Source organism: Rattus rattus, chromosome X (assembly GCF_011064425.1).
Source record: "Rattus rattus isolate New Zealand chromosome X, Rrattus_CSIRO_v1, whole genome shotgun sequence".
In the NCBI taxonomy this organism is placed as follows: Eukaryota; Metazoa; Chordata; class Mammalia; order Rodentia; family Muridae; genus Rattus; species Rattus rattus.
The window spans coordinates 25341747-25354108 of record NC_046172.1 but is presented as its reverse complement, the minus strand read 5'-3'; the positions used below and the strand labels follow the sequence as shown (position 1 = coordinate 25354108).

General features: G+C 41.7%; 1 pseudogene; it reads left to right on the top strand.

Annotated features, from left to right (window-relative positions):
- Positions 1 to 8909: 8909 nt before the first annotated feature.
- LOC116889077 lies at positions 8910 to 11798 on the top strand (annotated as a pseudogene).
- The last annotated feature ends 564 nt before the right edge of the window (positions 11799 to 12362 follow it).

Genomic DNA, 12362 nt, shown 5'->3' with positions numbered 1-12362 from the left:
AAAATATACAGTATTCCACTGAAGCACACTTTCTTTCGTGAGTAGATTGGTGGATCATCCTGAGGTTGATGCATATGCTAAGACAATGTCTACCACTGAGCCACACTTCCAGTCTTCACATTTTCCCTACTTTTGTTACTCTATCTAGAATGTTCTTCTATATCTTTTCTTGGCCCTTGCCCCTATTTTATTTAAATGTTTACCCATCAATTTATCCCAAGTAGAATCCTCTTCTAGAATTGCTCTCCTCTTTATTCTTTTGTCCACACATTTATTTCCCTCGAGTGGTTTTCTCAATTGCCTAGCACCCTCAGGTCCTAAGCTTTCTGAAGATAGAAACGTATTGAATTAAATGAAATAACCCAGGAAGGAGTGACTGTAGGACCATGATCAACTGAGCCCACTGGTGGGAGACAGAGGAAGAGGTGAAAACTGGTGCTCTGCTCACCTTCTCGTTTTCACGCAGCCCAGCACTTCAGGCAAAGAAATGGTATTGCCCATATTTAAAGTATTTCTTTTTTTTTTCTCCGAAGCTGAGGACCGAACCCAGGGCCTTGCGCTTGCTAGGCAAGCGCTCTACCACTGAGCTGTCGTCTATTAACCTGTCTGCAAGTAGAGTCACAGGCACTCTTAAAACTTTGTCTTTTAGGTGATTCTAAGTGCATCCAAGCTGACAATAAAGATGAAGTACCATAGTCATTTAGTGGCAGTGCTTATTGGCTTCACAAGGTAAACTGGTCATTTCCTTACCAAACAGCTTGAGTTAACACAGAGTCTTCAGAAGCATTTTATATAGTGGCCATATGGCAACCATTAATGAGAAATAACAAGCAATATACATTAGCTACGTAATGTAATGAGTAAGCCAGTACTTTGTGGCTGTCATTTAGATTTACAAGTTTTTATCCCCTGATGAAGAAGCAATTAACACAATGGTGTTAAATTGTGCCAACCAAAACTCAGCCCAAGTGGGCACAGTTTCTGCTTCTTTTCCAAACAGCTCTTAGCAGATTTCTCCAGCAATCAAAGCCATTGAACACCCAGTTTGCTTAAGTCTATTTGGGAAAATGTTTTCTCTTAGGATTCATTAAAATTTCCAACACACATCTCTCTTTGAACTACTGTGACATCTGTTCATACTGCACACTGGGATGTAATTGGCCTTTATTCAGGTGTAATTGATGATTTACATTATCAAGTCTGTCTCTGTTTGGCTCATTGCCTAGGGACAATTGAAGCTGACACTAACATCGTGGCAAGATTTTGGTCACTAATGGTTTCTCTTCTTTTAACTAACTCAAAACTGGTGAGTTGAATTTATTCTAAAACCTCATTTATCTTTAGAAATAACAATGGTTTTCTCCTCAAATGATTCAGGCAACTACTACAATAATGATAAATGTATACTGCAAATGTCATCTTAACAATCTAAATCATACCTAAATTAATTTTAAAATTGTCAATAAAGGTACATTTAATAATTTATTATTGAAGATGTAACTCGCCTTAAAGCAGTGGTTCTGGAACCTTCCTAGTGCTGTGACCCTTTAATAAAGTTCCTCATGTTGTGGTGACCCCAAACCATATAATTACCTTGTTGCTAATTCATAATTGTGATTTTGCTACTGTTATGAATCATGTAAATATCTGATGTGCAGGATAATTGATACTCAATTTCCAAAGGGGTCATGACCCACAGGTTGAGAACCATTGACTTAGTATAGTATTAGAACCCCAAACTCCAACTTAAGAAATACTGTTTTTTACTAATAACCAAGCCATGAATGTAATATAGAAAAAAGAGTAATATGAACACATTCTTTTAATGAAATTGTGGAACAAGGAATTTAGTTGTGTAATTCCAATTTTCTTTTTCCAAGGGAATAATTGGCTCCATATAGTACTGACCAGGTTTGTGTGTGTGTGTGTGTGTGTGTGTGTGTGTGTTTTCCATATGCTGCACCTGATAAAATAACACTTCAGCTCTGCTCATGACACCACTGCCCAGCCATAATTATTTTCCCAGAATTACCACAAATTTCATAAGCATGTTCTCAAAAGATGCCCTAGATAGGTCAAGCTTATCTCAGAGAACATGCCGTACTGATTTGCCTGGGGCTCAATACCCGAGAGCCTAGGGCTGTCCAAAACAGTAACTGCCTTCAACAGAAGTAAACTTGAGATTGATTTTGACCCATAGTCATCTTAATTTCCATTGGTGCCTACACCATGCCTCTCATCATTGTGCCTCCTTGGTAGCAGCAGTACCATAGACCCACCCTATAATCCCCATTCCAGATAGCTCTTGCTCCTGCCTCTCAGCCTCTTATTTCTTGCCTTCCAGTCTCCTACTTTCATGGGAGATGGTGGTTAATTCCCAGAAATGGCTTCTCACAGATGAAACTTTTGCCCAGATGCTGGGCATTTATATTTTCATTGTCTATCTTACTCCACCATTCAGTGGGAATGGAAAAGGAAGGCACTGAAGATCCTAGACTCATGTAGTACTACTGTTCTTTCCATCAATGATCATTTTTGAGGACATAGAGAGAGGCTGAGAGATACAAGACTCAAGATTAAGAGTCACTTTAGAAATACTCTTTCCTAAGCTTCAGTTTTTCTATGGAAAGGAAAGGAAGTAAATGTACCTCTGCTTTGAGCTTGTTGATGAAAGCAAGTAGAGTTAAACATGAGAAAATAAATAGAGAACACATTAGAGATGGTCATATGACATGAGCTGAGAATGTGATGAATTTGTATCTTTATTCTTGATAAGAATAGAGCAAACTTGGGGTTGGGGATTTAGCTCAGTGGTAGAGTGATTGCCTAGCAAGCGCAAGGCCCTGGGTTCAGTACCCAGCTCAAAAAAAAAAAAAAAGAACATATGGCTGGAACATTAAACCAGTGTCTTTCAAACTTGAACATTAGCAACCCTTTCAGTGAGGTCCAACATTTCAACATGATATAGTCATCCCCAAATGTGTTGGGCTACCCATGCTCTTAGCTAGCCTGGAAGACATGTGGCCCATAAGCTGCAGGTTAGACATATCTGCAATAACTTGTCAAAACACAAATTATCAGAGGCTGCACTTGAGTTTATGATTCTGCAAGTATTGGAAGGAGTGTGAAGATTAACAGTCCTTCCAGGTACTTGGTGCTGCTACTGGTTCATACCCAGAGATCACTAATTAAGGAACTCTGCTGTAAACCAGTGACTCTCCATTGTGTCTATGCAGCACATTGGAATGGATTTTAGGAGTCTGCATGCCAATTACTTTCCTTTCCATTCTTTATGGGTCCTGACCTCTGGGGTCAGGGGTATGTATAGACTGAGCTTCAGGACAATTGTATAACTGTCCTGCTTAGAGTTTCTATTGCTATAATAAAACACCATTACCAAACCAACTTGGAGAGGAAAGGGTTTATTTCTACTTACAACACTCCTGTAAATGCCATTACTGAGGGAAGTCAAGGGCAGGAAGTCATGGCAGGAACTGTAGCAGGAACATTGGAGGAATGCGGCTTACTGGTGTGCTCCTAATGGCTTGCTCTAACTCTAATTAGTGTGTCAATTTGACAAAAAATAGAAAACAAACAAAGAAATGAAACAAAACAACAAAAGCAGACTAGCATACATCCAGGATTCAGCTAATTTATTTCTAAACTAATTTATTTACAGTTGTATTATACCATAGGCACACTAGGCCAGGCAGAATTGGCTGTATGTACTGCTTCATCCCCTTAAATGCTCTTGGTACTTTAGGACAGTGGACCCAAGAATGGATTGTTATAGACCAAAAGTAGACCAGTTACATGACAATCTGCCCAGGTTCAGACAGCCATACCTTAGATGGTACCAAGTGACTTTTATGGCCTAAGTATAGGTTACATGGATGTTGTAATCACCTGGGAGACTTAGAAGAAAGTCTCCCATTGTACCTCAAATGCTAAAGCAGAGATTCTTAACTATAACCATTCACTGGGATCATCTGAGGACTTTGGAAAAATTCTGTGACTTGTATTCCATGAGGGCTCTAATGAAATTGGCCCTTGGGAAAAAAAAGTTTGTAAAATCTCCCCCAGAGGATTCTAATATACAGTCAAAATTGAAAAAGGCAGTTGAAATAAGGCTCCTCATGACGTATTCACCCCCCACCTATTGCTTCCTTCCTCTGCAAACCCTTCAGGGATTCTAATCTGTGGGCAGAGTAGAAAAATCACCATTGTAAGGGAAGTAAACCAGTGGGGGAAAAGCTTGCAAAACTGAAGATATAAGCTTATTGTTCTTTGTGAAGTATAGGTTAACATAAAGACAAAAATCCTGAAAATGTGTTCTAAAGTATTAATAGAACACTTGACATTTTATTTTGCAATTTAAAAACGTCAGATAAAAGTGTGTGCATTTATGGGGTAAAGTGAAATCTCTTGACATGCGTATACATTACAGAAAGATTTAATCACGTTAATTAACATATCCATCACTTTACTTTTTGTAATAAGGTTAACAGACCTATTTCAGCATATTTGAAATATGCAATACCTTATTATTTTTATTGCCATGGCTATAGGAACTATGGACATCATGTTTTGCAACTGAATATCTATAATGTTCTCTTCTCATCTAATTGAATCATTTTCCTCTTTTTTTCCTTTTCATATGTATGTCTGGATAGTGTACTTGGATATGTATATATACTCAAATGTGTGTGGGCTCATGCATGTGCCTGAATGTGGAGGCCCAAGGCTAATGTCTGGAATCTTCGATCATTTTTCCACTTTTTTCTTTATGGCCTGGGCTCATCAAACCTAGAACTCATCTATACAGCAGTGATCCTCTTTCCACCTTCTGAGGCTTGAATTACCGATGAGTTGCCATGCACATGGAGCAATTGTATAGGTTCTGCACATCTAAACTGTAGCTCTTTTGTTTGCAATGCAAGCTCTTTAACTGCCAAGCTACCTCCTCTGGCCCTTTAACTGAAAATTTGTATGCTTTGCTCAACATCTTTTCTTTCTCTGTGCTCCAAGCTCCTGGGTCCCTGGTAACCACTTTTATATTCTATTTCTATGAGATTCACTTCTTGACCTTTTTGTATACAAGCAACATTCAAAGTCATAAATCTCTAAAGATATGATTTCTTCATTATATTCAAATTCAATTCTATATACTGATTCTTAGTGTTTGAAGCACATGTAGATGGTTTCATTTGCTATCTTGATCTTTATTAGACTCAAAGATAGCATTCTGATCATTATGTCTTTATTCTGTGCTGATTCCTTTAAAAATATTACTTGAAGGCATCCTCAGCCACTTACTCTTCAGGGACTGTCTGACATGACATAAATGTGCACGATAGATTCTTGGCTCTAAAATCTGAGCATAAGTCACTTCCCAGAAGAGCTCAGTTAATGCATGGATTTTACAAATGACATTTCTTTTATGTCAACGCAACCTCCAGCTTCCTTTTTCTGAATGATAATCCAAGCTCCAAGCTGAAAGTGGGCAGTGTCCTGAAACTGATTTCAATAACGATTTTATGTTTAATGGTAAAGCGTTTTGACAGGACAGCATTTTCTCTATCATAGTTAAGAATAGATAATAGGACACACACACACACACACACACTGTGTGTGTGTGTGTGTGTGTGTGTGTGTGTGTGTTTTTTTATTAAGCTGCAGTTTACAAGAATTAAATTTGTTAACTCTTACCCCAGGGATCATGAACTTTCATTAATGTTGGGACGCTTTTAGCAAAGTGGCTTTGTTGTTGTTTAAGCCATGAATATACACCACGAGAAAATCTACATAGAGTTGATGCTACCAATTCAAGGCAATTCAAGTTAAGGCCTTCCCTGCCACTGGCAAATACTCCCTGAGTAAACCTTGTATAACTTGTAAACTTTGTTAATCCCCAGGACAACAAAGTGGCCTGGCCTCTCACCACCCCTGACTTCCTTTACAGTCCACAGGGCCACTCTTTAAAGGACTTAAGGGCAGTTCTCAGCCTCCAGGCAGGAGTGTGTCCAGGCCCCACCCCCTCCATACAGGGAAAAAAATCTCACCAATCCCCGAGTTTGCCATAAAATCAAGCCACATAATCTCTTCAATCCAAGGCCAATATGAAAAGCTCCACCCCCACCCCCACCCCCACCCCAGAAATCACTAATAAAAATCCTGTATTCTACCTCGTTTTCTATTACTTTTTGCCTACACAGAGGCAAAATCTCTTACGTGAGGCTTATTGTGCAGTGTGACCTTGTGGTATTCCTTGGCTCCCAACTACCAAGTTATCTTTCCATCTGAGCTGTAATGCTTAGCATTGGGACATTTGAAAACCATGGGAATTTCAGTGAATTAAGCCCCAGATCAGAGAGGCAACTTTGATTTCAGTGAAGGCACTTAAGCATTGAGACAGAGATGCATAGGTTCGCTCATCACTAAAAACACAAACCCTTATACCCTCTGATGTGAGTGCTGGAAGCAAAACAATGTTGGTCCTCTGGAAAAGCAACAAGTGCCCATAAACTGTCAGGCCATCTCTTCAGGGTTTTGAAAGTTCAAGGAATTGTAGGGGTCAAGAATTGGGGGGAAAGAATGCACAGGAAGTCATCTCAGACTGAATAAGGAAGACAATGGCTTCAGGGCAGGCAAGTTCGTGACATGCTCAGACATAGGCAGGCAGCGGGGAAGTTTAATGGTATCTAGAAGTATGCAAGCATCTGAGCTATAGGGTGAGGTTTTCAGAAATATGATATCAATGTATACATCAATTTGTAGGAGAGCGGACAAAAGTTTCTTCCTGCAGAGCAAACGTAACAGCAAATCAGCTACTGTATGTGACCAGGCCAAGAAGGAAAAAAAAGCAAGATCCAACATGTGGTGGTTTGAATAAGAACGCTGCCATAGACTCATGTATTTGAATACTTGTTCTCACTTAATGAAACTGTCTGGGAAGGGTTAAAAAGTGTGGCATTGTTGGAAGATGTGTGTCACCGGGAGATGGGCATTGAGATTTCAAAGTCCAAGTCTCTCTCTCTCTCTCTCTCTCTCTCTCTCTCTCTCTCTCTCTCTCTCTCTCTCTCTCTGCCACATGCTTGTGGATCAGATGTAAGCTCTCACCAACTACTACTGCAGCATCCTGCCTGCCTCCTTGCCTCCATGATCTTTGCCATGTTGGTCATGGACTCACCTTCTGAAAATGTCAGCAAGTCCCCAAGAAAATATTCTGTTTTATAAGTTGTCTTGGTCATGGTGCTTTATCACCTCAGTAGAAAAGTAACCATGGTTCTTGAAAATGAGTGAAAAGGTTTAGGTAGTGGATGAGTGTGGTTTGCCAAGTTCCTGTCAACAGGTTAGCTTTAGCATTAAACCTTCTCCAAACTCTCCTGCCCATTTAGTAATATCTGACATATTTTTCTTCTTTCTTTTTTTCTCTACCTCTTTTTTCTCTTTCCCTTTCTTTACTATCTCCCCTCTCCCTTCACTTTCTCTTTTCCTACTTCTTTCCTTTCTTTCAAAATAACATTTTATTAGGATTTTTTTACAGCTGAATTTCTTTTTTTTATTTCAAAACATTTCATTTAGTACAAAGATAGCTTCTTAGGCCAAGTATAAAACTTAAAGCACAGGACTATAAGGTGGGAGAAATCTCTGCATTATAATAACTATAACTGGTTATATAACTGGTTATTAGTACATAGTATATTATTGATAAAAGTTGTTAGTTTTAAAACTTCCCTTTTTCTTTTCTTTTTTCCCCCATTTTTATTAAATTGGGTATTTCTTATTTACATTTCAAATGTTATTCCCTTTCCCGGTTTCCTGTCCATCAGGTCCCTAAAACCCTCCCCCTCCCCTTCTATATACAGCTGAATTTCATAGAGCAGATTTTGATATCAATACCCCAATTTGTCCCCAATACCCACATTTTCCACCCTCCCCTCCCTATCCATCCAACTTTGAATCACCTCCTCCACCTCCTCCACCTCCTCCACCTCCTCCACCTCCTCCACCTCCTCCACCTCCTCCATCTCCTCCACCTCCTCCACCTCCTCTACCTCCTCCACCTCTTCCTTTGAAACCAATCAAGTTGTGTTGCTCAACTACTCCAAGTAGTAGGAGCTTCTCTGAAGTGTGGCTGACCTCAGGGGTGACATCATTAAAAAAAAATGACTCGCTCCCTCTCTTAGAAGCTAAGAAATGCCAATAGCTCTTCAGCTATGGTGGGAATTTATCCCTCTCATTGTCTCCCCCATTCTGGGATTTTGGCTGGTTGGAGCTTTCTCAGATCTTGTGCATGCTGTCATGATCACTGTGAGTTCATACGTGCATTTGTTTTGTTGCATCTGGAAACACTGCTTCCTTGTTGTTGTTCATCATCTCTGGCTCTCAATTTTTTTCTGTTGCCTCTGCTGTAAGATCTCTAAGTTTGCAGGTGAGTGATATAATACAGGCCTTCCATTTAGGGTCAAATACACAACAATATTTTATTTGTCACATATTGTCCAGTTGAAGATCTCTGTGTTAGTTGTCATCTACTACAAGGAAATGTTTCTCTGATGAGGTTTCAGAGAAGCAGTGGCCTATAGAAATAAGTCATTCAGTATAAAAAATGAGTATTTTTGATTTGTTGGCTAATGGCTCCCATATATAGATCCTCAAGCACTACAATCTATTGGCAATACCACTGGCTATTTTTCAGAACTTGATGGTAAGAACCTACTGTTTGCATTATCGGGCAGGGGCGAGGTTCGGGCCGGTTGTGCCCTTGCGAGAATGCAGCTGTAATCGCTTCGGCCGGTCAAGAGTTATACCCTGACTGTAAATTGGAGAAGACAGTAGTGTTGTTAGTGGTTTTCGGAGATAGTTCACGTTGAATATTAATTCTACTAAGGTGTAAACTCTTCCAGATGTCAAAAACAAACAAATCTAAGTCTGGGTCTCACTCTTCTCAGTCAAGATCTGCATCCAGATCTCGGTCTCATTCATTTTCAAAGTCTGGGTCCCGAGGCTGATCTGTCTCTCGTTCAAGGAAGCACAGGCTGAGTTCTAGGTCTAGTTACAGATCATATTCTCCAGCTCATAACAGAGAAAGGAATCACCCCAGAGTATATCAGAATCGAGATTTCCAAGGTCACCACAGAGGCTACAGGAGGTCCTATTACTTCCGTGGGTGAAACCGAGGCTTTTATCCATGGGGACAGTATAACCGAGGTGGCCATGGAAACTACCGTTCCAATTGGCAGAACTACCGGCAAGCATACAGCCCTAGTCGGGGCCGTTCCCGATCCCAGTCCCCCAAGAGAAGGTCCCCTTCACCACAGTCTAGGAGCCATTCTAGGAACTTGGATAAGTCATCCTCTAACAGGTCAAGATGCTCTTCGTCCTCCCGGTCATCCTCCAACCACAGCAGAATTGAGTCATCTAAACGAAAGTCTACAAAAGAGAAGTCCTCTTCCAAGGATAACCGGGTATCTCAGGCAGCTGGTGATAACCAGGGAGATGAGGCTAAGGAGCAGACGTTCTCTGGAGGCACCTCTCAAGATATAAAAGGGTCTGAGAGCTCAAAGCCATGGCCAGATGCTACCACCTATGGCACTGGTTCTGCATCATGGGCCTCGATTTCTGATCTGAGTCCTTGGGAGAGAAGCCCAGCTCTCAAAACTCCCCTCCAGTCTGTGGTGGTTAGGCCAAGGTCAACACGCCCTGTGCCAAAACCTAGTTCTCTACTTTCTAACGCATCCCAGATGGGCTCATCTCTGTCAGGTGGATATCAGTCTGGAGCACACCAAGGTCAGTTTGACCATGGCTCTGGGTCTTTGAGTCCATCCAAAAAGAGCCCTGTGAGTAAGAGTCCACCAGCCACTGGCTCTGCATATGGTTCATCTCAGAAAGAGGAGAGTGCTGCTTGGGGAGGAGCAGCCTACACAAAAAGGTATCTGGAAGAGCAGAAGACAGAGAATGGGAAGGATACGGAGCAGAAACAAACAAATACTGATAAAGAGAAGCTGAAGGAGAAAGGGGCTTCTCTGATGCTTATGTCAAAATGAAATTTGATTCATTTGTTCCCAAGATAGACACTGAGAAGCCCTTCTGAGGCAGCCAGTCACCCAAAAGGTATAAGTTCCTGGTTGACGTTGAGAAAAGGATGACTGACTTCCACAAGGAGGAGATGGATGATCAGGATAAGGACAAAAGTAAGGGAAGGAACCTGAGTTTTATGATGAGCCCAAATTAATGTCTAAAGTCATAGCCGGTGCAAGCAAAAACCAGGAGGAAGAGAAGTCAGGCAAGTGGGAGAGCCTGCATGCAGGGAAGGAAAAGCAGAAGAAAGCAGAGGAGGTGGAGGAGGAGCCTTTCACAGAGAGATCCCGAAAGGAGGAGCATGAAAGGTCCAAGAGGAGTGAAAGTAGGCACAGGGGCTTTGTGCCAGAAAAGAATTTCCGGGTGACTGCATACAAGGCAGTCCAGGAGAAAAGTTCATCACCTACCACAAGGAAGACCTCTGAGAGCTGTGACAAGCTGACAAACAAAGGAGACTTTTCCTCAGCGAAGTCTACCTTTTCCATTACTCGGGAGGCCCAGGTCAATGTCCTGATGGACTCCCTGGATGAGGACCTTGCACGACCCAGTGGCTTATTGGCTCAGGAACGAAAGCTTTGTCAGGATCTAGTCCACAGCAACCAAAAGGAGCAGGAATTCCATTCCATTTTCCAGCATATACAGTCGGCTCAGTCAGAGCGTAGCCCCTCAGAATTGTTTGCCCAGCACATAGTGACCATTGTTCACCATATTAAAGAGCATCCCTTTGGATCTTCTAGAATGACATTGCGTGAGCACTTTACCAAATACCTAAAGAGAGGGAATGAACAAGAAGCAGCTAAAACTAAGAAAAGCCCAGAGATACACAGGAGGATAGACACTTCCCCCAGTACATTCAGAAAGCATGGTTTGACTCATGAGGAATTGAAAAGTCCACGGGAACCTGGCTACAAGGCTGAGGGAAAATACAAAGATGGCCCTGTTGATCTTCGCCTTGATATTGAACACAGTAAAAAACATATGGAGAGAGATCTTAACCGAGGTAAATAGAGTCGGTGGATTCCTGAGACTGTATCCACTCAAGAGAAAGATCAACTGAAAAGACAGAGAAAACCCACAAAGGATCAAAGAAGCAGAAGCACCGCAGAGCAAGAGACCGGTCTAGGACCTCCTCCTCCTCTTCCCAGTCATCTCACTCCTACAAAGCAGAGGAATACCCCGAGGAAGCAGAGGAGAGGGAGGAGAGCACCACAGGTTTTGACAAATCCAGATTGGAGACCAAAGACTTTGCAGATCTGAATGAAATAGGCAGCAGAGTTCGGGGAATCTTCCAATTTCGAGCAAGACGGAGAGGTTGGGGCAGAGGATACTATTCTGGTAACAATAACAACAGCAGCAACAATGATTTCCAAAAGAGAAGCCGGGAAGAAGAATGGGATCCAGATTACATACCCAAGAGCAAAAAGTATTACTTGCATGATGACCGGGAAGGCAAGGGCAGCTACAAATGGATGAGCAGAGGCCAAGAAGGAGCCTTCCCCCGGGGTCGGGGCAGGTTTATGTTCAGGAAATCCAGTACCAGCCCCAAGTGGGCCCATGACAAGTTCAGTGGGGAGAAGGGGGAGATTGAAGACGATGAGAGTGGCACAGAGAACAGAGAGGAAAAGGACAGTTTACAGCCCTCAGCTAAGTGGGGACCACTCTTGATAGAGCCCTTGCCTGGGGAGAAAGGCTCTGGGAGAGGTTGGTGGAGCTAAACAAGGTGCCTTAAGAAGATCGTGAAAACTTCACCCCACAACCCACTAGCCACACAGAATCCAACTACAGCAGAGTGTGTCCCTGGTGCCGTCTCACTGGACAGAGGACGCTGCCACCGAGCCTACATCAGGCCCATGTTTTCAGCAGAGCACACACTGGGATCCCATTGTTGTTTGTGTAGGGTGGGGCAGGGTAGGGAAAATGATGCTGATGCTTGGACTTTGTTTTGGTTGTGTTGTCCCATTCCCACTCCATCGCCAATTAGAAACCAAGTTTTCTTAATTCCATTTCATTTGGAACTAAATGGAAATTTGGTTTTCAGTCTCTTCCTGTCCTGAGTCTTTAAAAGTCCTTATATTTTTCTTTTTTTTTGGGGGGGGTATATGTAGTAGTATTAGCATAACGATTTTAATTTGGGCAACTTTGAGTTTTAAGAGAAAACAAAGTATGTGAATAAAAATTGAAGTGTTCATCTCAAAAAAAAAAAAAGAACCTACTGTTGAAGATAACACATCTGTGAGTCACATATCATGTAAAAATTAATTTGATACACACTTGAAAAT